Source organism: Schistocerca gregaria, chromosome 5, assembly GCF_023897955.1.
Source record: "Schistocerca gregaria isolate iqSchGreg1 chromosome 5, iqSchGreg1.2, whole genome shotgun sequence".
NCBI lineage: Eukaryota > Metazoa > Arthropoda > Insecta > Orthoptera > Acrididae > Schistocerca > Schistocerca gregaria.
The window spans coordinates 65,782,206-65,808,767 of record NC_064924.1 but is presented as its reverse complement, the minus strand read 5'-3'; positions in this window follow the sequence as shown (position 1 = coordinate 65,808,767).

The window sequence follows — 26,562 nt, the reverse complement described above, 5'->3', positions numbered from 1 at the left end:
CACGGAATCAAAGACTTTAACTGCTAGTGTCATGCTCAATAGCGATCTCTACCCCGGAATTCGCCTCGTGAATAAATACCACGTAGACACAAAAAAGGCAGTTTTGTATTCAAACTGGTCTAACAAAGTACGGTTGGTCAAATCTGCAAAAAAGCGATATTACATGAGTTTTCGTCACGAAAATGTGACAGAAACAAGCCATCCACAAAACACATATCACACACCTAAACAATGACTTTTATTTTCGGCGGTAAACGTGGCGAAAGTTACATTCATGCATGTGAGAAAATATGGGTACCCACACATAAAATTTAATATCTGACAACAGTTACTCAAAGCAACTTTTGCACTATCCTCACGACTTGTATACTGAATAATAAACTGAAGCGTCAAAGAAACTGATATAGGTATTTTTATTCAAATACGAGATATGTAAACAGGCAGAAGACAGTGCTGCGGTTTGCAACGCCTATATAAGGCAACAAGTGTCTGGAGCAGTTGTTAGATCGGTTACTGCTGCTACAATGGCAGGTTATCAAGATTTAAGTGAGTTCTAACGTGGTATTATAGTCGGCGCGTGAGGGATGGGACACAGCATCTCCGAGATAGCGATGAAGTGGGGATTTTCCTGTAGGACAAATACACGGAATATCAGGAACCCAGCAAAACATCAAATCTCCGATACCACTGCCGCTGTAAAAAGATCCTACAAGAACGGGACCAACGACGATTGAAGAGAATCGTTCAATGTGACAAAAGTGTAGCCCTCCCCAAAACTGCTGCAGATTTCAATGCTGGGCCGCCAACAAGTGTAAGCGAGGGAACCATTCAACGAAACATCATCGATATGGGCTTTCGGAGACGAAGGCCCACTCGTGTACCCTTGATGACTGCACGACACAAAACTTTATGTCTCGCCTGGCGCCGTCAACACCGACATTGGACTGTTGATGATAGAAAACATGTTGCCAGGTCGGAGGAGTCACGCTTCAAATTGTATTGAGCGGATGGAAGAGTACGGATATGGTGACAACTTTACGAATCCATGGACCCTGCATGTCAGCAGGCGACTGTTCAAGCTGGTAGAGGTTCTGTAATTGTGTGGAACGTGTGCAGTTGGAGTGACATGGGACTCTTGATATGTCTAGATACGACTCTGACAGATAACACGTACGTAATAATTCTGTCTGATCACCTGCATGCATTCCGACGGACTTGGGCAATTCCAGCAGTATAATGCGACACCCGCACATCCAGAATCGCTGCAGAGTGGCTCCATGAACACTCTTCTGAGTTTCAACACCTCCGCTGGCCACCAAACTCCCCACACATGAACGTTATTGAGGATATCTGGGATGCCTTGCGACGTGCTGTTCAGAACACCACCCCCTCGTACTCTTATGGATTTATGGACAGCCCTGCGGGATTCATAGTGCACTGCTCCAGACATTCGTCGAGTCCATGGTGCGTAGTGTTGCGGCACTTCTGAATGCCCGCGGGGGCCCTACATGATATTAGGCATGTGTAGCAGTCTATTTGGCTCTTCAGTGTAGAAGCAAAAACGTTCCATTAAACATTTCCATTAAACGAGCAGTTTAGAAAGTAAATTAGAGTGTGTGTTTATGGGCTACCACTGAATTCAGAATGCAATATTGTGCTAGTTAGTACAAATTAGAGGTCAGAAACGAGCTGTGTATGCTCACTTGAAACTCACCTGCTTGTCCTATGACGTCATGTCGGAACTCGCCGTCTCTGTATTCCCGAGACTACCCCCGCCAGCCTCCGCCGCTGCTCATATAGCCAAGGACTCATTGCTTCAGTCTGTTTTGGGTACAAGTATGCAATACCAGTCTAAAAAGGAGAACGAGTACGTGACTTCCCAATTATAATCAACGATTCGCGGCATCACCTAGAACTTGCTCCGAGTACACTGAGGAAATGGGAAGTGCTGTTGATGTCCAGTTTGCTCAGAATGGATTGTTGGCCAACAAACAGGCTGTAATAATGCTTGGAAAATGTATGTTTTGTGCAAAAATACACTTTTTTAAATGAAACAATGCCTATTGACATTAACAAAATAAAAGTAGTGTAAATTAGATAGTCCGTGGCGTTTGTAGCAAGATTCCAGCACGAATCGTTTATGAGATATCGTATTGTAAAAGTTTCCACGCCGACGCTTGTTTGTACCCTTCAAGCTAGGTACGATGTTATGTTTGCTCACAGTGTGCTTGTGTGTTCTTTGAGTGCATTGCGACTTGCTGGTCAGTTAGAGTGTATCAGTCCAAGCAGTAGGTCGTGAGTGTACGATGGGATTTACTAATGCAGAAAAGCCGACATGCTCATGGTATATGAAGACTGTAGAAAGAATGCAGTTTCTTCTTGTACGGTGTATGCGGCAAGATATCCCAATAGACGTCAACCACGTCGCGAGTTATTTATCAATCTCTTCAAGCAGTTACCTGAATGTGGTAGTGTAACACCCGGACGAAGTAACAGAAGGAAATAAGTGACGACAGAAGAGGGGGAAGTTAATGTTCTCGCTGCTATTCCAGGTGATCCACATGTTACTCGAGCGCAGTCGCATGAGGAAGTGGCGCGAGTCAGGCAAGTGCCCTACGTATTCTCCGTCGACATAGGTTCCATCCCCATCACACCTCTCTCCATCAAGAGCTCCACTCAAACGATTATGAGAACTTCTGTACGTAAGCATTAAGACAGAATATTCCATATGTACCGTATATCTTGTTTAGTAATGAAGCCTCCTTTACCAATCATGGCCAGATAATCCACCGAAACACACACTATTGGTTTGAGGACAATCTCCATTGGCTTCGTCAGGTGGAACGTCAGCGTCCATGGAGTGTAAACGTGTGGTGTGGGATAGTGAACCATCAGCTCATAGGCCTGTTTCTCGTAGACGGAGCTGAATACTTACAAGTACCGCAGCCTCTTAACAGACCATCTTTCACGGATGCTAGAAGTATTTCCTCTGCAGACTATAAGGAACCTGTGGAACGAGCATGATGGCTACCAGCCCATTGAGCACGAAATGCTACAGCGTGTGTTCAGAAATCATTTCCAAATCGCTGGATTGGGTGCAGAGGTCTTGTACCTTCGGCGGCCCGTTCCGTGCATTTCACGCCTGCACACATTTTTCCATGAGGAAGGCTGAAAAATGCTCTCTATAAGAACATACCAACTACACCCGATGATACGCAACAACGTATTACTGCAGCGTGGTCGGACATCCACGCTGAACTGCTAGCAAATCGTCCCATACCAGACTGGAAGCGACTATTGCCGCTGCCGGTGGTCATTTTAAAGATTATCTGTGATGGGCAATTGTCTAGCTACTGGTCAGAATCCGCATACCTAGCGTATCCACTTGTATTGTTCTTTAGTGTGTGCTACTGCAGGTGCTGAGCAGGTTTTGGTGTGGGAATTTTTCAAAATACGATATCTCGTAAACCCCTCGCACTAGATTCCTGCGACAAACACCACTGGCATTCTAATTTACCCTGCTTTTAGTTTGTTGATGCCAATAGGCATTGCACCATTTAAAAATGTATGTCTGCACAAAAAATACACTTTCTAAGTACTATTACAATTTGTTGATTGCTAACAATACGAGCCCCTCACAATTAATCCATTCTCTGAAAACCTCACATTAGTAGCACTCTCCATTTCCGAAATATTTGCCATGGAAGTTTTAGCTGAGTCACCATATACACTGTGTGATCAAGAGTATCCGGACACCCCCAAAAACATACGTTTTTTTCATATTAGATGCACTTTACTGCCACATACTGCCAAGTAGTCCATTCAGTGACCTCAGTAGTCATTAGACATCGCGAGAGAGCAGAAAGGGGCGCTCTGCGCAACTCGCGGACTCCGAACGTGGTCAGATGATTGGGCTTCACTTGTGTCATACGTCTGTACGTGAGATTTCCATACTCTAAAACATCCCTAGGTCCACTGTTTCCAATATGATAATGAAGCGGAAACGTGAAGGGACACGTACAGCACAAAAGCTTACAGGCCGACCTTGTCTGTTGACTGACAGAGACCGCCGACAGTTGAAGAGGGTCGTAATGTGTAATAGGCAGACATCTATCCAGACCATCACATAGCAATTCCAAACAGGATCCACTGCAACTACTATGGCAGTTAGGCGGGAAGTGAGAAAACTTCGATTTCACGGTCGAGCGACTGCTCATAAGCCACATATCACGCCGGTAAATGCCAAACGACGCCTCGCTTGCTGTAAGGAGCGTAAACATTGGACGCTTGAACTGTGGAAAAACGATGTGCGGAGTGAGGAATCACGGTACATAATGTGGCGATTCGATTTCAGGCTGTGGGTATGGCGAATGCCCGGTGAACGTCATCTGCCAGCGCGTGTAGTACAACGGTAAAATTCGGAGGCCGTGATGTTATGGTGTGGTCGTGTTTTTCATGAAGGGGGCTTGTAACAAAAATGGTACAAATGGCTCTGATCACTATGAGACTTAACATCTGAGGTCATCAATCTCCTCGAACTTAGAACCACTTAAACCTAACTAACCTAAGGACATCACACACATCCATGCCCGAGGCAGGATTCGAACCTGCGACCGTAGCGGTCCTGCGGTTGCAGACTGAAGTGCCTAGAACCACTCAGCCACTACGGTCGGAGGGGCTTGTAACCTTTGTTGTTTTGCGTGGCACTATCACAGCACAGGTCTACATTGATGTTTTAAGCACCTTCTTGCTTCACACTATCGAAGAGCAATTCGGGGATGGCGATTGCGTCCATCAACACGATCGAGCACCTGTTCATAATGCACGGCATGTGGCGGAGTGGGTACACAACTATAACATCCCCGTAATGGACTGGCCTGCACAGAGTCCTGACCTGAATCTTATAGAATACGTTTGGGATGTTTTGGAACGCTGACTTCGTGCCAGGCCCCACCGTCCGACATCGATACTTCTCCTCAGTGCAGCACTCCTTGAAGAATGGGCTGCCATTCCCCAAGAAACCTTCCAGCAACTGACTGAACGTATCCCTGCGAGAGTGGAAGCCGTCATCAAGGCTAAAGGTGGGCTAACACGATATTGAATTCCAGAATTATGGATGGAGGACATCACGAACTTTTAAATCATTTTCAGCCAGGTGTCCGGATACTTCTGACACTGTGTCCCAGTTGCGCCAAATTTCTATTGGCGGTGGGGCACATCATAAGGATTGATAATTGCAAAGCAGACGATCACCAGAAACGTCAGAGGTAAGTGGCAGCAGAGATCGAAGAGGGGAAAAGAGACAAGAGTGATTCATTTGAAACATTTACTGGGCTCGATGAGTACACATGGTGCACGACATGAACACAGCTTTTAATGTTACACCAGATGCTAGAAGTCTGCACTATCACATGTCACCCATGCCTGAAAGCGACGGAGCATTGACCGCCAGACACGCTCGAACACAATGAGAGCTTCTTTAATTGCAGCGGCTGCGCAGACGATTCTTGAGAGGATATTTTTTTTTTTTTGGGTCATCAGTCTACTGACTGGTTTGATGCGGCCCGCCACGAATTCCTCCCCTCTGCCAACCTCTTCATCTCAGAGTAGCACTTGCAACCTACGTCCTCAATTATTTGCTTGACGTATTCCAATCTCTGTCTTCCTCTACAGTTTTTGCCCTCTACAGCTCCCTCTAGTACCATGGAAGTCATTCCCTCATGTCTTAGCAGATGTCCTATCATCCTGTCCCTTCTCCTTATCAGTGTTTTACACATATTCCTTTCCTCTCCGATTCTGCGTAGAACCTCCTCATTCCTTACCTTATCAGTCCACCTAATTTTCAACATTCGTTTATAGCACCACATCTCAAATGCTTCGATTCTCTTCTGTTGCGGTTTTCCCACAGTCCATGTTTCACTACCATACAATGCTGTACTTCAGACGTACATCCTCAGAAATTTCTTCCTCAAATTAAGGCCGGTATTTGATAGTAGTAGACTTCTCTTGGCCAGAAATGCCTTTTTTGCCATAGCGAGTCTGCTTTTGATGTCCTCCTTGCTCCGTCCATCATTGGTTATTTTACTGCCTAGGTAGCAGAATTCCTTAACTTCATTGACTTCGTGACCATCAATCCTGATGTTAAGTTTCTCGCTGTTTTCATTTCTACTACTTCTCATTACCTTCGTCTTTCTCCGATTCACTCTCAAACCATACTGGTTACTCATTAGACTGTTCATTCCGTTCAGCAGATCATTTAATTCTTCTTCACTTTCACTCAGGATAGCAATGTCATCAGCGAATCGTGTCATTGATATCCTTTCACCTTGTATTTTAATTCCACTCCTGAACCTTTCTTTTATTTCCATCATTGCTTCCTCGATGTACAGATTGAAGAGTAGGGGCGAAAGGCTACAGCCTTGTCTTACACCCTTCTTAATATGAGTACTTCGTTCTTGATCGTCCACTCTTATTATTCCCTCTTGGTTGTTGTACATATTGTATATGACCCGTCTCTCCCTATAGCTTACCCCTACTTTTTTCAGTATCTCGAACAGCTTGCACCATTTTATATTGTCGAACGCTTTTTCCAGGTCGACAAATCCTATGAACGTGTCTTGATTTTTCTTTAGCCTTGCTTCCATTATTAGCCGTAACATCAGAATTGCCTCTCTCGTGCCTTTTCTTTTCTTAAAGCCAAACTGATCGTCACCTAGCGCATTCTCAATTTTCTTTTCCATTCTTCTGTATATTATTCTTGTAAGCAGCTTCGATGCATGAGCTGTTAAGCTGATTGTGCGATAATTCTCGCACTTGTCAGCTCTTGCCGTCTTCGGAATTGTGTGGATGATGCTTTTCCGAAAGTCAGATGGTATGTCGCCAGACTCATGTATTCTACACACCAATGTGAATAGTCGTTTTGTTGCCACTTCCCCTAATGATTTTAGAAATTCTGATGGAATGTTATCTATCCCTTCTGCCTTATTTGACCGTAAGTCCTCCAAAGCTCTTTTAAATTCCGATTCTAATACTGGATCCCCTATCTCTTCTAAATCGACTCCTGTTTCTTCTTCTATCACATCAGACAAATCTTCACCCTCATAGAGGCTTTCAATGTATTCTTTCCACCTATCTGCTCTCTCCTCTGCATTTAACAGTGGAATTCCCGTTGCACTCTTAATGTTACCACAGTTGCTTTTAATGTCACCAAAGGTTGTTTTGACTTTCCTGTATGCTGAGTCTGTCCTTCCGACAATCATATCTTTTTCGATGTCTTCACATTTTTCCTGCAGCCATTTCGTCTTAGCTTCCCTGCACTTCCTATTTATTTCATTCCTCAGCGACTTGTATTTCTGTATTCCTGATTTTCCCGGAACATGTTTGTACTTCCCCCTTTCATCAATCAAATTAAGTATTTCTTCTGTTACCCATGGTTTCTTCGCAGCTACCTTCTTTGTACCTATGTTTTCCTTCCCAACTTCTGTGATGGCCCGTTTTAGAGATGTCCATTCCTCTTTAACTGTGCTGCCTACTGCGCTATTCCTTATTGCTGTATCTATAGCGTTAGAGAACTTCAAACGTATCTCGTCATTCCTTAGTACTTCCGTATCCCACTTCTTTGCGTATTGATTCTTCCTGACTAATGTCTTTAAGGTACGCCTTACAATCCAATATCTGATTTCGGAATCTCTGTCTGACCATGACGTAATCTAATTGAAATCTTCCCGTATCTCCCGGCCTTTTCCAAGTATACCTCCTCCTCTTGTGATTCTTGAACAGGGTATTCGCTATTACTAGTTGAAACTTGTTACAGAACTGAATTAGTCTTTCTCCTCTTTCATTTCTTGTCCCAAGCCCATACTCTCCTGTAACCGTTTCTTCTACTCCTTCCCCTACAACTGCATTCCAGTCGCCCATGACTATTAGATTTTCGTCCCCCTTTACATACTGCATTACCCTTTCAATATCCTCATACACTTTCTCTATCTGTTCATCTTCAGCTTGCGACGTCGGTATGTATACCTGAACTATCGTTGTCGGTGTTGATCTGCTGTCGATTCTGATTAGAACAACCCGGTCACTGAACTGTTCACAGTAACACACCCTCTGCCCTACCTTCCTATTCATAACGAATCCTATACCTGTTATACCATTTTCTGCTGCCGATACTCATCTGACCAGAAATACTTGTCTTCCTTCCACTTCACTTCACTGACCCCTACTATATCTAGATTGAGCCTTTGCGTTTCCCTTTTCAGATTTTCTAGTTTCCCTATCACGTTCAAGCTTCTGACATTCCACGCCCCGACTCGTAGAACATTATCCTTTCGTTGATTATTCAATCTTTTTCTCATGATAACCTCCCCCTTGGCAGTCCTCTCCCGGAGATCCGAATGGGGGACTATTCCGGAATCTTTTGCCAATGGAGAGATCATCATGACACTTCTTCAACTACAGGGCACATGTCCTGTGGATACACGTTACGTGTCTTTAATGCAGTGGTTTCCATTGCCTTCTGCATCCTCATGTCGTTGATCATTGCTGATTCTTCCGCCTTTAGGGGCAATTTCGCACCCCTAGGACAAGATAGTGCCCTGAACCTTTATCCGCTCCTCCGCCCTCTTTGACAAAGCCGTTGGCGGAATGAGGCTGACTTCTTATGACGGAAGTCTTCGGCCGCCAAAGCTGATTATTTATCAAAGTTTGGGCAGTAGCGGGGATCAAACCCGGGACCGAAGACGTTTTGATTATGAATCAAAGACGCTACCCCTAGACCACGGGTACCGCGAGAGGATATTATGCCTCGCTTAAGTAGGCTCCAAGCAAGACGTGTTTCTTCTCGAGCTAACACACCAAACGGGAGTTGCTTCTCATCGTGATCTGCGAGCTCTCCAGAAGCAGTTGGCTGTAGCAACTGGCTTGCAAATGACACAGTTCGATTACGAAGATGGACAGACGTAAAATTCTTACATTAACTATATAAAAACGCATATTTGCTCCCTTGTCCATATGTTGTTGAAGTCTATTGAACTTTAAACACTTCTACATGAAACACACGAGCATTTAGTTCGTCGTATACAGGGTGGTCCATTGGTAGTGACCGGGTCAAATATCTCACGAAATAAGCATCAAACAAATAACTACAAAGAACGAAGCTCGTCTAGCTTGAAGGGGGAAATCAGATGGCGCTATGGTTGGCCCGCTAGATGGCGCTGCCGTATGTTAAACGGATATCAACTGCGTTTTTTTTTAATAGGAACCCCCATTTTTATTACATATTCGTGTAGTACGTAAATAAATATGAATGTTTTAGTTGGACGACTTTTTTTGCTTTGTAATAGATGGTGCTGTAAGAGGCACAAACGTATAAATACGTCGTACCACGTAACATTCCGCCAGTGCGGACGGTATTTGCTTCGTGATACATACCCGTGTTAAAATGGAATTGCGGAATTGCGGAAAAGGTCGATATCGTGTTGATGTATGGCTGTTGTGATCAAAATGGCCAATGGGCTTGTGCTATATATGCTACTCGGTATCCTGGACAACATCATCCAAGTGTCCGGACCGTTCGCCGGATAGTTACATTATTTAAGGAAACAGGGAGTGTTCAGCCACATGTGAAATGTCAACCACGACCTGCAACAAATGATGATGCCCAAGTAAGTGTTTTAGGTGTTGTCGCGGCTAATCCGCACATCAGTAGCAGACAAATTACGCGAGAATCGGGAATCTCAAAAACGTCGGTGTTGTGAATGCTATACCAACACCGATTGCACCCGTACCATGTTTCTATGCACCAGGAATAGCATGGCGACGACTCTAAACGTCGTGTACAGTTCTGCCACTGGGCACAAGAGAAATTACGGGACGATGAAAGATTTTTTGCACACGTTCTATTTAGCCATGAAGCGTCATTCGCCAACAGCGGTAACGTAAACTGGCATAATATGCACCATTGGGCAAAGGAAAATCCACGATGGCTGCAACAAGTGGAACATCAGCGACCTTGGCGGGTTAATGTGTGGTGCGTCAGTCTGGTGATTCGACTTGCAGTGCTGCCGTTCATGCACACCATTCCAGGGGGCGTTTTGCAATAGGCTAACGCTCGTCCACATACCGCTGTTGTAACCCAGCATGCTCTACAGAGTGTCGACATGTTGCCGTGGCCTGTTCCATCACCATATCTGTCTCCAGTCGAGTACATATGGGACATCATCGGACGAAAAACGACACAATGCATGCACATTTGCATGCTTGCATTCTGGCAGCTAAACCGGCTATTAATGTACCAGCATTTCACATCTGCAGTGGCTCATCTCGTACTTATATCTGTGAACTTGCGTTGTTTCACACTTAAAAATTTTACGCATATGAATGTATTCCCAAAATTTCATTGTTCTACATTTATTTCTTGGTGCTAACATTTTTCTCCGTCGTTTATATCAACAGTACATAAGTTATATTACAAAAGCCACCAAATATGGGTCTCAATTGAAGACGACGAAATCAAATATGGAGTTTCCCAAGTCCTGCTTGCGACTTAGAACACGACCTTACATCTCATTCGCCACGCTCCTCTCCATGAAGCTGCAGTATGACCTGTCTAATTCAGTCTATTATTCTACAGTATGCGCTGGATCATGGAAATTCCATGTTGTCACAAAACTTGACCAGCTCCACGTCCACAAACACTTCCACGCCCTGTGTGAGGACGCCTTATTTTAGACGAGCCGCGGCTGCGTGCTGAACAGGTGGCGCACGCTGGCGCCAGTATTTCACGCGCGGGACATATCGTCCGCATCTACGGCCGCCCGCACACGGTGCCGACTGCCGGGGTACCGCCAGTTAAATTTTCACGCGACGGTAGGCAGTTTGGCGGGTTGCCTGACGCGGAGCGGGGCTGGGCGGTCCAGACCACGGAATACACGGTGCCAACTGCCCGGCGACAAAAGGCCAGGTCAGGCCTCGCTACGATCAGCCTGGCAGAACGGAGTAATTTTTCTTCCCTTAGCGTTCGAGTAGCACTGGGTACTCGTTTTCGTACGATATTAACTCAATGTACACTGCCTGACAAAAGAAAATGAACCACACAGAAGACATGGTCGGATGTCAATGCAAACACAACGTCAGTGGGTATGTAAATAATGAGAGTTGCATTTCTGTGCGACAGACCAGCCACCTGAATGCATTATAGTTGTTGGTGTTTTGTGTTGTTATCAGGCTTGGTGTGCTACAAGGGACGATCAGTTTCTGTTCAAAGGACATACAGTCCAGAATCGGTATTCAAATCGGGAAAAATCACTGTGAGCATTGGGGCGATCATCCCACGAATGCACCACGTTGACGATACCCATTTAGTAAAACACCGTGTCCTCCTGCGTGAAGAAGTCCATAACTGCCTGCTGCACTTGCTCATCTGACAGAAATCTCGACCCTTAAAGGCCTTTTCTAAGAGGGCTATTCGAAAAGTAAGGTCTGATTGTGTGCTACATGGAAGCCACAGTGAAAATGCGATGAACCTTTGCACAGACGCGTTAGGCAGTGTCTCTAGAATGCACGTCAATCGCGTCACGTCGTTCTTTGCAGTTTTGAGCCCACAGTGAGCACGTAAACATGCCTAAAACAATAGTGTACCTCGCCAAGTATGGGGGCCTGGTGTGATATTTCGCCTGATGTCATGCAGCCCACATAACTGTCATGCGCTTACTTCTTCATGACAATTCTTGGCCGCACTCTGAAGGGGCAATGAAGATGTCACTGCAGCATTTTCTATTGGCAATGTCTGGTCACCCCAAATAGAGCCCATAATTGACTCACCCTGAGTTTCGCATCTGCTCACATGAACTGCTAGCTATGAAGACAACGTTCTGGTAAAGACAACGAACTGTAGACCAGAGTAGAGAATTGGCAGGGAACACAGGGGGCTAACTTCTATGACGAGGGTATTGGAAAGTTGGTACAATGCTACGACAAATGCCTAAATCGGAGCGGAGACTATGTGCAGAAGTAACTGGAAGGTGTAGCTAACTGTTGCAAATCGGACCTTACTTTACGAGTAGGCCTCGTAAGTGGCATAAGGCATGATAATCACCTAGGGTGAGATCACGATATAGTGCAGGTGCTCGAGTATCTCCCACTTGAGTTGGTGTAATTTCCACATTACAACATTTGTGGTATGGAGACGTCTGTCATCATGACACTGCTGCACCCCTTGTCGCACACCATTCTGCAATTGTGGTTTTCGACAGACATGTAGATCCATGTTGTTGTTGCGGTCTTCAGAGACCGGTTTGATGCAGCTCTCCATGCTACTCTATCCTGTGCAAGCTTCTTCATCTCCCAGTAACCACACCAAACTACATCCTTCTGAATCTGCTTAGTGTATTCATCTACTGGTCTCCCTCTACGATTTTTACCCTCCACGCTGCTCTCCAATACTAAATTCGTGATCCCTTGATGTCTCAGAACATGTCCTGCCAACCGATCCCTTCTTCTAGTCAAGGTGTGCCACAAATTTCTCTTCTCCTTAATTCTATTCAATCCCTCCTCATTAGTTATGTGATCTACCCATTTAATCTTCAGCATTCTTCTGTAGCACCATATTTCGAAAGCTTCTATTCTCTTCTTGTCCAAACTATTTATCTTCCAATTTCACTTCCATACATGGCCACACTCCGAACAAATACTTTCAAAAAACACTTCCTGACACTGAAATCTATACCTGATGTTAACAAATTTCTCTTCTTCAGAAACGCTTTCCTTGCCATTGCCAGTCTACATTTTATATCCTCTCTACTTCGACCATCATCAGTTATTTTGCTCCCCAAATAGCAAAACTCCTTTACTACTTTAAGCGTCTCCTTTCCTAATCTAATACCCTCAGCATCACCCGATTTAATTCGACTACATTCCATTATCCTCGTTTTGCTTTTGTTGGTGTTCATCTTATATTCTCCTTTCAAGACACTGTCCATTCCGTTCAACTGCTCATCCAAGTCCTTTGCTGTCTCTGACAGAATTACAACGTCATCAGCGAACCTTAAAGTTTTTATTTCATCTCCATGGATTTTAATACCTACTCCGAATTTTTCTTTTGTTTCCTTTACTGCTTGCTCAGTATACAGACTGAATAACATCAGGGATAGGCTACAACCCTGTCTCACTTCCTTTCGAACCATTGCTTCCCTATCATGCCCCTCGACTCTTACAACTGCCATCTGGTTTCTGTACAAATCGTAAATAGCCTTTCGCTCTCTGTATTTTACCCCCGCCACCTTCAGAATTTGAAAGAGAGTATTCCAATCAACATTGTCAAAAGTTTTCTCTAAGTCTACAAATGCTAGAAACATAGGTTTGTCTTTCCTTAATCTATCGTCTAAAATAAGTCGTAGGGTCATTATTGTGTCAGGTGTTCCAACATTTCTACAGAATCCAAACTGACCTTCCCAAAGTTCGGCTTCTACCAGTATTTCCATTTGTCTGTAAAAAATTCGCATTAGTATTTTGCAGCCGTGACTTATTAAACTGATAGTTCGGTAATTTTCACGTCTGTCAAAACCTGCTTTCTTTGGGATTGGAATTATTACATTCTTCTTGAAGTCTGAGGGTATTTCACCTGACCCATACACATTCTTAATTCTGCATGCGGACCTACCAGTGTATGTCCTTGTTATTGTTGTTGTGGTCTTCAGTCCTGAGACTGGTTTGATGCAGCTCTCCATGCTACTCTATCCTGTGCAAGATTCTTCATCTCCCAGTACGCACTGCAATCTACATCCTTCTGAAACTGCTTGGTGTATTCATCTCTTGGTCTCCCTCTACGATTTTTACCCTCCATGCTGCCCTCCAATACCAAATTGGTGACCCCTTGATGCCTCAGAACATGTCCTACCAACCGATCCCTTCTTCTGGTCAAGTTGTGCCACAAACTTCTCTTCTCCCCAATCCTCTTCAATACTTCCAAATTAGTTATGCGATCTACCCATCTAATCTTCAGCATTCTTCTGTAGCACCACATTTCGAAAGCTTCTATTCTCTTCTTGTCCAAACTATTTATCGTCCATGTTTCACTTCCATACATGGCTACACTCCATACAAATACTTTCAGAAATGAATTCCTGACACTTAAATCTATACTCGATGTTAACAAATTTCTCTTCTTCAGAAACGCTTTCCTTGCAATTGCCAGTCTACATTTTATATCCTCTCTACTTCGACCATCATCAGTTATTTTGCTCCCCAAATAGGAGAACTCCTTTACTACTTTAAGTGTCTCATTTCCTAATCTAATTCCCTCAGCATCACACGACTTAATTCGACTACATTCCATTATCCTCGTTTTGCTTTTATTGATGTTCATCTTATATACTCCTTTCAAGATACTGTGCATTCCATTCAGCTGCTCTTCCAAGTCCTTTGCTGTCTCTGACAGAATTACAATGTCATCGGCGAACCTTAAAGTTTTTATTTCTTCTCCATGGATTTTAATACCTACTCCGAATTTTTCTTTTGTTTCCTTTACTGCTTGCTCAATATACAGATTGAATGACATCGGTGAGAGGCTACAACGCTGTCTCACTCCCTTCCCAACCACTGCTTCCCTTTCATGTCCCTCGACTCTTACAACTGCCATCTGGTTTCTGTACAAATTGCAAATAGCCTTTCGCTCCCTGTATTTTACCCCGGCCACCTTTAGAATTTGAAAGAGAGTATTCCAATCAACATTGTCAAAAGTTTTCTCTAAGTCTACAAATGCTAGAAACGTAGGTTTGCCTTTCCTTAATCTTTCTTCTAAGATAAGTCGTAAGGTTAGTATTGCCTCACGTGGTCCAGTATTTCTATGGAATCCAAACTGATCTTCCCCGAGGTCAGCTTCTACTAGTTTTTCCATTCGTCTGTAAAGAATTCGAGTTAGTATTTTGCAGCTGTGGCTTATTAAACTGATTGTTCGGTAGTTGTCACATCTGTCAACACCTGCTTTCTTTGGGATTGGAATTATTATTGTCTTCTTGAAGTCTGAGGGTATTTCGCCTGTTTCATACATCTTGCTCACCAGATGGTAGAGTTTTGTCAGGACTGGCTCTCCCAAGGCCGTCAATAGTTCCAATGGAATGTTGTCTGCTCCGGGGGCCTTGTTTCGACTCAGGTCTTTCAGTGCTCTGTCAAACTCTTCACGCAATATCGTATCTCCCATTTCATCTTCATCTACATCCTCTTCCATTTCCATAATATTGTCCTCAAGTACATCGCTCTTGTATAGACCCTCTATATACTCTTTCCACCTTTCTACTTTCCCTTCTTTGCTTAGAACTGGGTTTCCATCTGAGCTCTTGATGTTCATACAAGTGGTTCTCTTATCTCCAAAGGTCTCTTTATCCCTAGTGAGATAAGCCTCTATATCCTTACATTTGTCCTCTAGCCATCCCTGCTTAGCCATTTTGCACTTCCTGTCGATCTCATTTTTCAGACGTTTGTATTACTTTTTGCCTGCTTCAGTTATTGCATTTTTATATTTTCTCCTTTCATCAATTAAATTCAATATTTCTTCTGTTACCCAAGGATTTCTACTAGCCCTCGTCTTTTTACCTACTTGATCCTCTGCTGCCTTCACTACTTAATCCCTCAAAGGTACCCACCCTTCTTCTACTGTATTTCTTGCCCCCATTCCTGTCAATTGTTCTCTTATGCTCTCCCTGAAACTCTGTACAATCTCTGGTTCTTTCAGTTTATCCAGGTCCCATCTCCTTAAATTCCCACCTTTTTGCAGTTTCTTCTGTTTTAATCTACAGTTCATAACCAATAGATTGTGGTCAGGGCCCACATCTGCCCCTGGAAATGTCTTACAATTTAAAACCTGGTTCCTAAATCTCTGTCTTACCATTATATAATCTATCTGATACCTTTTAGTATCTTCCATGTATACAACCTCCTTTCATGATTCTGAAACCAAGTGTTAGCTATGATTAAATTGTGCTCTGTGCAAAATTCTACCAAGCGGCTTCCTCTTTCATTTCTTAGCCCCAATCCATATTCACCTACTACGTTTCCTTCTCTCCCTGTTCCTACTACCGAATTCCAGTCACCCATGACAATCATATTTTCATCTCCCTTCACTATCTGAATAATTTATTTTATTTCATCATACATTTCTTCAATTTCTTCCTCATCTGCAGAGCTAGTTGGCATATAAACTTGTATTACTGTAGTAGGTGTGGGATTCGTATCTATCTTGGCCACAATAATGCGTTCACTATGCTGTTTGTAGTAGCTTACCCGCATTCCTATTTTACTACTCATTATTAAACCTACTCCTGCATTACCCCTATTTGATTTTGTGTTTATAACCCTGTAGTCACCTGACCAGAAGCCTTGTTCCTCCTGCCACCGAACTTCACTAATTCCCACTATATCTAACTTTAACCTATCCATTTCCGTTTTTAAATTTTCTAACCTACCTGCCCGATTAAGGGATCTGACATTCCACGCTCTGATCCGTAGAACACCAGTTTTCTTTCTCCTGATAACGACATCCTCTTGAGTAGTCCCCGCCCGGATATCCGAATGGGGGACTATTTTACCTCCGGAATATTTTACCCAAGAGGACGCCATCATCATTTAACCATACAGTAAAGCTGCATGCCCTCGAGGAAAATTACGGCTGTAGTTTCCCCTTGCTTTCAGCCATTCGCAGTACCAGCACAGCAAGGCCGTTTTGGTTATTGTTACAAGGCCAGAACAGTCAATCATCCAGACTGTTGCCCCTGCAGCTACTGAAAAAGCTGCTGCCCCTCTTCAGGAACCACACGTTTGTCTGGCCTCTCAACAGATACCCCTCCGTTGTGGTTGCACCTACGGTATCGCTATCTGTATCACAGAGACACGCAAGCCTCCCCACCAACGGCAAGGTCCATGGTTCATGGGGGGGGGGGGGGGGGGTGTCTGTCCTTTGGCAGCGAATAAAAGGATAACAGCACACTTGCCTTAGTTTTGACGCATTTGGTAGTAACGTCACCAGAGTTCACGTTTCCTCATTTGTCATGTGCACATCAGACAGATAAGGATGCCCAACTAATCCCTTGTCTATGTGCCAGTGCTTATGTACCCGCATCGGAGTGGCGCTACTTTGTACATACACTCCAGCAACGTCTTCAGACGGAAATTTTTTGCTCTCACCTGATACAGGGCGATTCAGTCGCCCCTACCGCTGTCGCTTTATGCAACACGCGATGTTATAGCTAATCTTCGTAAACCGCACGAGATTCTCATATCCACTCGACCGCTACACGCAAACTATTAGTCCTACAGAAAAATGAACAGGAAATTTAAGGCAGCTAAATTTTATACTGAGCTACGTTTTCGCTATAGGCTGTTATTTTTAAGTTGTTCAAGAAAAACATAGAAAAGTGCTCTAAAAACACAACCCCACTGATTAGGATTTATAGTATGTTGCTCATGGCAGTCCTTCCTACCACAATACAAATACTTCCGACTGCACAAATTATTTCCCATTTCGACCATCCTTTGTCTTCCTTGACTGGCTTTATTATGGCACCAGCTTAGTTGAGCTCTTATAGATTCTAAAGCTGACGTTTCTGTAAATATTACCTAAAATTTTCTGAATTTTAACAACATAAAATAAGCAATTATATCGTTTTATTCGCCAGGGTTTCTGACTATGAAAATACTGAGCTTGTAGGAGTTATGTTTGGATCGAATTGTCAACAAAATCAGTTTGAGAGTATGGTTTACAAAAGTTGTTTTTCCTTCATTACCCTCACAGGCACGTTTACATTAATAATGTTAACGAAGTAGACGGGCACGCTGGTGTCGTACTAGGCCAATCAACAGACTCAAAACACGTCGAATATCGGGAATGGGAATAGAACAACGTACTACAAATCGTGACCGGTGGGGGCTGAGTGTGTGAATGAGGATCCGATTGAAGGTCACTTTGCTACGTTTTTCTTGAATATCTCGAAAACTTCGGCCTCTAGCGGAAACGTATTCCAGTACAAAATTTAATTACATTAAATTTACTACAAAAAGGTCCTGTCACTTTTTTCTGTAGGACTGATAGTTTGCGCTTAGCTAGAGGGAGAATACGTAAATCTCGCGTGTGGTTTATGAAGGTCAGGTATAACATTACAGGTTGCATGAAACGATAGCGGAAGGGGCATCTGAATCATCCTGTGTGGTGTGGTCTTCAGTCCAGAGGCTGGTTTGATGCAGCTCTCCATGCTACTCTATCCTGTGCAAGCCTCTTCATCTCCCAGTACCTACTACAACCTACATCCTTCTGAATCTGTTTGCTGTATTCATCTCTTGGTCTCCCTCTGCGATTTTTACCCTCCACGCTGCCCTCCAATACTAAATTGGTGATCACTTGATGTCTCAGAACATGTCCTGCCAACCTATCCCTTCTTCTAGTCAAAGTGTGCCACAAATTTCTATTCTCTCTAATTCTATTCAATACCTCCTCATTGTTTATGTGATGTATCCTTCTAGTCTTCAGCATTCTTCAGTAGCATCACATTTCGAAAGTTTCTATTCTCTTTTTGTCTAAACTATTTACCGTCCACGTTTCACTTCCATACATGGGTACACTCCATACAAATACTTTCAGAAAAGACTTCCTGACACTTAAATATATACTCGATGTTAAATTTCTCTTCTTCAGAAACGCTTTCCTTGCCATTACCAGTCTACATTTTATATCCTCTCTACTTCGACCATCATCAGTTATTTTGCTCCCCAAATAGCAAAACTCATTTAACGCTTTAAGTGTCTCATTTCCTAATCTAATACCCTCAGCATCACCCGATTTAATTTGACTCCATTCCATTATCCTGTATGTGAGGACTGTAAACAGCGTCATGCGTTCTCTGATCACTGTAAAGAATAAGGGGATGCCGTGTACTCGTGTGAAACAGCGTTATCAGCACCTGACAGAGTTTGAAAAGGGACCTCATTGTAGGTCTCCTCTAAGTCAGCTGGTCGAATAGTGCAGTATTCAGATTTATGGGACATTTTTGGACGCGTGAGTGACACGATATTGGATACCACATGAATGTGGAGAAAGGCATACCTGTTGTGTTCCACATCGACCACATGCGCCCACCACAAGGGAGGTTTCCTGTATTGTGCCCCAAGCACATTGTAACTCCTTCACATTTGTGCCTGCCCTCTGAGAGCAAGTAATGGATTCCTTGGATCAGACCACGTAATCCTGCACCATTGGTCGAAAATTAACATCAGTCAGATTAGGCAAGTTCCTTCCCATGCACATGCTGCCATTACCACAACAATACACACGGCTACTTCTGAAATGGTGCCATGACCAGGAAGCATGGACAGTTGATAAATGGCATCGCATTTTGTTCAGGGATGAATCATGGTTCTTCAATATCCCAAATGGCCATCATCACTGAGTATGGTGAAGACGTGGGAGACATTCCATTTTCCCAACGTTTGGATAGGTCCTTCTGGATAAGTGGTGTGTGGATCCATTGGGTGTGACTTAGTGATTCAGGTAACTACAATCGCATGACGGTAGGTCTTGGACATCCTGCATTCTCATGTATTACATTTCATACGAGATGTGTCATTTTTCAAGAGGACAGTGTTGTTCACAAGTAGCGTTGAGGTACTCCTGTGGCCAACATGATCCCAGACCTGTCTCCAGTGCAACGTGTGGGACCAGTTCTAGTGACAGTAGGCAGTGTATGAAGGACCTGTCACAACAGCTGTGGGGCAGCTTACTTACATACAAGATACAATGGCTTTATGACACCCTTCATAGTGAAACAGTGTGTGACTCTAAAAGTAGGGGTATTAATATACGCTCGTTACTTTTCTTTCCTTGTAATTCGTCTGGGCAGTGATTTGAGGAACTAATTTTCGTTCCAGTGCGCTACATACACCGCCTAGTATACCTGGATCATTTACTGATAATGCTACAGATATGGCCCGACAAGATCGGCAGTTAATTATTTCACACAATAATTACAAAAACAAGCTAGCATGTCACGAAATGAAATGTACTGGAGACTTCATTGGTCTGTATTGGATCCCCCACTTTTTGTTTCATTCATTTCTCTAACGGTAGATTAGTCCTCATAGGGTTTAGGTATTTCTCACAAGTAAGCAAGCACATATGGAAGAACACGAGAGGGTTAGGTAAAAACAAATCTGTTACGAAAACACAGCGAGTTATTTTAATGCACAGGGATGATTTATTTATAGAAGTATAGCAGAAGTGTGACATCGTCACCAACAGCATTAGAAATCACTCTAAAAAGTGCGAATGGTAAGTAATAGCACATAATTACGAATGATTGTTACTCGGAGGTCCCTCCAAGTATTATTTTGAATAGATTATAATGGTTATTACTCGGAGGTCTCTCAAATCATTATTTTGAATGGACTACAAGTGTGTAGGGAACGTTGTTTGATTTTAGATTCGCGTCACAAAGGCTAGTATTCTAAACTGAATCACCACAAAGAGCACATAACACATGCACATTCGGACCGTGGGCAATGAATTATTTTACCCCAATTACTATTAAAAACAAGCAGAGAACGACAGTAGAGGTCAGTAGTCGCCATTACTGGAAGTGTGTGCCATTTCAATCGTTTGGTTAGAAATAAAATACAAATTTAACAAGAAATCTAGCTTACAGTGCTTAAGGCTGACGACTCTGAACATGCCGTATGATAGTTCGAGTTCACACAAATCTGAGGCTACCAAACTTCTCTCCTGTACAAAATTGATTAAAATGATCATCATGTGGAATATCAAAACGTTTCTCTAACACACCTAACACTGAAACGTAACAGATAGCACACTTACAAACATTAAAACCTCATATTCACATAACTGTAAGAACACTAATACGAGCCAACTCAAGAGAGCGTGACTAATCCTTTACGATTACAGTGATTTGAGTGTCAAACGTGGCACCTATCCCAAAAACGGTTCCCCTTTCAGACGGCTGAGGAGGGGAGAGAGGTCCACTGCCTCTGACCGTCTACAGCACGACAAAATACATACTGGCACATCAAAAAAAGTTTCACATCACCCCAGTTCCCAGAACTCCTTGACTGTGGACATTTTATCACAGACACAGTCCCTTTGATTGTTCAGAGATGTCACTAAACCCCCCCAAAGATGTAAACAATCTTGCATGAACAGCGCCTATTAGACGGAGGGGGTCCGACAGGCCATCAGTTCCCGTCATTCCACCAGGAAGCAGGTACACGGTTCGTGTTGTCTGTAGTTCAACCATGCCTAGACGGTCAATACCGCGCTTGGATCGCGTCGGCATTGTTACTTTGTGCCAGGAAGGGCTCTCAACAAGGGAATTGTCCAGTAGTCTCGGAGTGAACCAAAGCTATGTTGTTCTGACATGGAGGAGATACAGAGAGACATGAACTGTCGATGGCATGTCTCTCTCAGGCTGCCCATGGGCTACCACTGCAGTGGATGACCGCTACTACGGTTTATGGTTCAGAGGAACCCTGACAGCAACACCACCATGTTGAATAATGCTTTTCGTGCAGCCACAGCGCGTCGCGTTAAGACTCAAACTGTGCGCAATAGGCGGCATGATGCGCAACTTCACTCCTGACCTCCATGGCGAGGTTCATCTTTGCAACCACAACACCACGCAGCGCGCCAAAGGTGAGCACAGCAACATGCCGAATGGACCGCTCAGGATTGGCATCACGTTCTCTTCACCGATAAGTGTCGCATATACCTTCAACCAGACAATCGTCGGAGTCGTGTTTGGAGGCAACCCAGTCAGGCTGAACGCCTTAGACACACTGTCCATAGAGTGCAGCAAGGTGGAAGTTCCCTGCTGTTGTAGGGTGGCATTATGTGGGATCTACGTACTCCGATGGTAATCATGGATGGCTCCACAATGGCTGTACGACACGTGAATGCCATCCTCCGCCCGATAATGCAACCATATCGGCGGCTTATTGACGAGACATTCGTCTTCGTGTAAGAGTGGCCAGCATGTTCTCCAGACATAAACCATACCGAACATGCCTGGGATAGATTGAAAAGGGCTGTTTATGGACGACGTGGCCCACCAACTGCTCTGAGGGATCTATGGTGAATCGCAGTTAAGTAGTGCGACAATCTGGACCAACAGTGCCTTGATGAATTTGGGGATAGTATGCTACGACAAATACAGGCATACATGAATACAAGAGAATGTGCTACTGGGTATTAGAAGTATCGGTGTGTACAGCAATCTGGACTACCACCTCTGAAGGTCTCGCTATATAGTGGTACAACATTCAATGTGTGGTTTTCATGAGCAATAAAAAGGGCAGAAATGATGTTTATATTAAAATGTAAACTTTCACGGCCGGAAATGTCATGTCCATTGTAGTTATGCGGGCTGTTATGCCGTGGTCGGTTGATGAATTCTGTGTTGTTTCACAACGTTTCGTCCCCGTCTGCGGGAGACATCTTCAAGGGGGTCCGTAGCTCGATGGAAGGTCCAACACACCACGGCATAACAGCCCGGATAACTATAATGGACTTGAAATGATGTTTATGTTGATCTCTATTCCAATTTTCTGTACACGTTCCGGAGCTTTCGGAATGATGTGTGTATGATTTAATCCACCAATTTGGCACACATCTAACACCATACTGTTCAAGCTTCCTCAGCTTTTTTTTAGGCCCAAGAATAAACCTGAGATATTTCTGTGGTTGTCCACTGCATTTAAGACATGGTTTTTCAGATTGAAAGTGGCTGTTTCAGTTGATTGCTGTAATCTGAAACCATGTTCCAAAAATAATATTATTCTTGTTGGAGAATATAGTTAGTTGTAAAACAAGCACTTTTTCAATAATTCTCGAAAACCCTGACAGTATAGACACAGGCCTATAGTTACCCATACATTGTTGAACACCTTTTTTTGTATAGGGGTGTTACTTTCGCCATTTTCAGTTGTTGTGGGAAGACACCACATGATAAGAAAGAATTGCATATGTCTAATAAAGGAGGTAATACTTGTCTTGCTGTTATTTTTATAATATAATCTGAAATATCATCAATACTAGTTGAATAATTACTCTTCAGCGAATTAATAGTGTTTAGGAACTCTGTTGGGCGTATTGGACTAAGGAACATGGATATAATATTTATTTGAATAGATTAAAGTTATTTCCATGTTAGGTGGATTACCCAACAACATTTGCATAATAATAACTGAAACTGTTCAAACTGCCCTAGGCTCAGTGACATTCTCGCTATCGTGTGATATCACAATATTTTTGTGAGTAGCCTTCTTCCCAGTAATTTCCTGCACAGCTTTCCACATGTACTTAATTTCGATGATTTCATAATATATTTGTCATTTTCCTTAATTTTTACCTCTTTATGACGCGTTTCAAATCTAGCTTTTTTTTTTAAATAACTAAGAAATTCTGGACTGCTCTCAGTTTTTGTCTGCAGAAAAAGTTCCCAATTTCTTTTACAAGATACTCTATTGCCTGCTTAAATCCATTTTTTGAATCTATCTGTGATTCTCAGAATCACTTTCCTTTGTGGAAAAGCTATGTCAAAGTTATGCTTGAAAATGTTCAAAACATTTTCCATCTTTTCGTTGGTAATAGAGGTACCATTTACCTCTCTACAAGATTATTTACTGATTACATACTGGAAGTATTTAATATTTTTCTGACTATAAATCCTTATATGGATAATATTTTGTACACTGGTCGATTAGTAATTGCGAAAGATGGTCACTATAGCCGGTATCAAAGTTTTCTGATGTACATTTGTCCATGTTTACACATATCTGAGCAAGGAGAGTGACACTAGTTTTTGTTACATGTGTTGGAGAGCTAACAGTCAGACAAAGATTGTAGGCTTTTATAATATTTAAGAACTTTTCACTGTAAGGGCTGTGGTTCAAAAAATCAATATTAAAATCTCCACACAGTAGCACTGTTTTCCCAGTTGTCTTGAGTTTGCCTACAGCAAGGTCCAGTTTAAAAAAAACACTTGTGTTGCTAACAGGAGACCTATACACACATAAAATAATTGTTGTAACTGCGACCGGAACGGTCATGGGGTTGACGTGACAGAAAGTGTGGCGGGACCCACGGAGCGGCCCGCGAACAACAATACAAACGGGAGAAGGCGTACACGACCAACGAAGGACCTTATGACAATAACAAGAATGGAACAACAGAGTCACAAGAAAACCTAACTAGAAAACCACATCCACTCGTAAACAGAACACGAAAGTAAATACACTGTCTAAGGCGTGGCGATATGTCCAGAGACGTACGCAAGATTAGACTGACTGGCTGAGCTTTTTTTTTGTTTGTGATTTCATTCCCCTGCCCCATCTGGGCAGGGGAGGGCTGTCAGCGGTACAATCCGCCACTCTTTAGTCGAGTGGCATGACAACTTAAAATAAGAATAAAATGTTACATACATAAGGCGATAAAGGGGAACTTAAAACAGAATAGCGGGAGAAAATGGAGGTAAAAAATATAGACTAACACGGAGACGTTCATGGAGGACAGTTTAAAAGAAAAGTCACCAGAAAGTTAAAAAACACAGTTGGCTATTCTTCAAAACTCATAGAAGGCACTGAAGGAACATGCACACGAGTAGTAAAAACACTCTGGAACAACACACTTAAAACCCACTTGGAACACACACGACGAAGAATAAAACTGCCAGGCGGGACCTGCCGAGGGAAAGGGCAGAGAGGACGGAAAAGGGGCAGCAAGGGAAGCGGCAGGATGAAGAGAGGAGGGCCATCAGTGGGTACACGAAGAGGCGGGAGACACATGGGGCGGGAGATGAAGAGGGAAGACAGGGCAGGAGGGAGTGCAGAGACACTGAAAGGAGGCACAAGAGATGGAGGGGGAGTAGGAGGGGGAAGCCGCTCAGGAGGAGGGAGGAGGAGGAGAGGGAGTCCTGAGGAGGAGGCAGGAAGATGGGGTTAGAGTTGGTAGGAAGGGTAGATGTCAGGGCAAAGCTCATCATCTGGGAGGGGTACACAGTGGAAGTTGCGTTGGGAAAGGAGATGAAGGGTGTGGAGATGGAGAGAGGGCAGGACACAACGGTAAAGGCGCGGCAAGTGGTTGGGGACTGGCTGAGCGAAAGGCAGGCACTTAATCCATGATCGGGGGCGCCGCTATTGGGCGCTGGGACCACGTGTCCCACTGTGGCGCCCTCACACTAAATGCGTGCCAGGAGGTGCACACTGACACGGCTTATGGCACAATGGTGCAGAGACCTCTAAGGGTCTTCGACGTCCATATCGTCTGGCGCGGATTCAAATTTCGCGGTGAGCGGTACCAGAATAATAGTTTTTTCAGACATTGACTCAACAGCTGAGATTTCAAAGTCACTTTCACAACCAAGTTTTCATTTTTCTTCAAATGCACACTGGTACGCAAACAAAATGGACAACAACATGATTTGAAGCGCTCTCTCCACAATAATTAGAAATCAATATAAAGGGCCGAAATGAAAGTAGCCGCTCAGAAACAGAACACAGGTGTCTGTCTTCAACTGCACATGCTCTGATGTGACGTTATCCTAGCTGGCACTGGGCGTGTTACATTGCTGACTGCTCACAGCAGCTTTGAGCACTGTGTGTAAGTATTGTGCAGATACAGCATATGACAGATTTTAGAGGAACAATTGTTTTAATGGCACTGTGACAGAGTGGTTTAGTGCACAGACTGGCAAGTTGCTGGCATGTTTTGAAACCCCCCTGCTACCAATATTGCTTTCCCTTTCATTTTAGTTTAATCCTCTCAGTGTTAAATAATTAATCATAAAATTCGACCATTTGGCTCCTACAGGCAAGCTCTCTACATTCTTTGTTGTCACTATACTGCATGCCTAATGCTCCTACATACCTATCAGATGGATGGCTTTTTGACCGCAGTGAAACACTTATTATCCAAGTTTAAGAAAACTATTTGGTGAAAAAATTTGAGTTGTGCACATTTTGTAGTTTGATATCTTTGCTTGATGAATGACTGAATTTTTTCTCGTATCCATCATAGTTACTGTGCTGCCTCAAATTAAGTAAAGCATTGCACAAAATTTTAAAGAGTTTACAGAATAAAAACGCATTGCATAAACTTTGTGTAGTCCAAACATTTCAACATACAAATGCAAACACAAATGCAAATGATAGCATGCAAAGCGGAATGTACATTTTATGACAAATACTTGAAAGTTCTTAACTCGTTGAGGTATGGAAGTTACTCGTCTGCAGCAGTGAGAGAGTCGGTAGAACAGGATGCACAAACACGCCAATGCCACTTAAATGGTTCTAGCCATCTTAGCCTCTCCTTACCCCCTTCACATGAGCCCAATGATTTCGCCAAGTGAATGACCACACCGGTGGCTTTGGGGCATTGCCAGCCCTCCCTTGCATTATATTATACCCTTTTATAGTTGGGGCAGCAATAAATAGAACAGGGGCATTGGCCCTCCCACTGAAGGTGCCAACCCAGCTATCTCAGCACCTTCCCAGCCAACCGGCCCTGCTGAGGGCCTT